This window comes from Ambystoma mexicanum, chromosome 3q (assembly GCF_040938575.1).
Source record: "Ambystoma mexicanum isolate Mex_15411 chromosome 3q, UKY_AmexF1_1, whole genome shotgun sequence".
Classification (NCBI taxonomy): Eukaryota; Metazoa; Chordata; class Amphibia; order Caudata; family Ambystomatidae; genus Ambystoma; species Ambystoma mexicanum.
Genome location: NC_090926.1, coordinates 974818955 through 974820028, shown reverse-complemented (window position 1 = coordinate 974820028; position 1074 = coordinate 974818955). Strand labels below are relative to the sequence as shown.

General features: G+C 45.4%; 1 pseudogene; it reads right to left on the bottom strand.

Moving 5' to 3' along the window:
• Positions 1-445: 445 nt before the first annotated feature.
• Positions 446-586, bottom strand: LOC138448253 (small nucleolar RNA SNORA49; annotated as a pseudogene).
• Between the last annotated feature and the right edge of the window lie 488 nt (positions 587-1074).

The window sequence follows — 1074 nt, the reverse complement described above, 5'->3', positions numbered from 1 at the left end:
GATTAACAAGGTGCAACTAGTATGTAATATTCCAACATTATGATACAATATACAGTCTCCAAATCAAAAATGCATTCAACTCAATTCAATAAGTCCAGCATGTTTTTGTGTCTCCTTAGAATACCTTACAAAAACATGAGCCAACCGTTCAAAAGATGCACTGGTCGTCTAGGTTCATTAATCTTTCTATAAACACTTTTAAGGTTCTTAAGGTCATTCATTTTCACAGTCTTTCACAGAAAGTTAATGTCCTGCTACCTCATTACGAGATGTGCGGAATGTGATTAACGGCGCAGCTAATGGTGCCGACGCCGTTAATCCCATTCCACCCTATTACGAGGTTCCCTCGCGGGACCCGCTCTGGACGTCTGGTTTTATCAGACGTCCATACCGGGTCCCGCGAGGGGACCAGGGAGCAAACAACGGGCCCGTTATCAACAGGCCCATTGTTAGCTCCCTCCCCATTCCCATTGAGCCCTATGATGGCTCGAATGGGAATGGGGAAGGACCGGGTCTGTGTTCCCTGAAGGAGGAAATACCGGGCCCTTCAAAGTCGGAATGGCCCGGTATTTCCCCATTCAGGGAACCCGGACACAATTTTGGAGGCAGCCATGGTGCCAGTAGCACCATGGCTGCCTCCAAAGTCATAATGAGGCCCAACATGTTGCAAGGAATCAGTTACTTCAGGGACAAAGTGGGTGGTTAGTTGCTTTCCTCCAGCGCCCTGCCTGGTAACCAATTGGCAAGAGTTCCGTTTTTAGATGTTTTAGAACATGCCTCTAGCTTGCCCAAGAAAACCACTACAGATAAGACGCTGGGGTAACAGATGCAACACACAGCTAATATGGCTTCACCATAGTGCTATTCGTCACACAGTGTTCTCTTACAGCATCCAATTGTGTGAACATTAGCTGTTTGATTGAAGGAGCAGAACTGACACTTGTGTTGTCTGTCCTAAACTATTCAACCAAACCAGTCCCTTGTAGGCCATTGTTTATAGAGTGTAACCACAATAGTGCTTCTTCAATGTGCCAATGTTTTATCAACAAACTATTGAATCTACTGAAATAACTC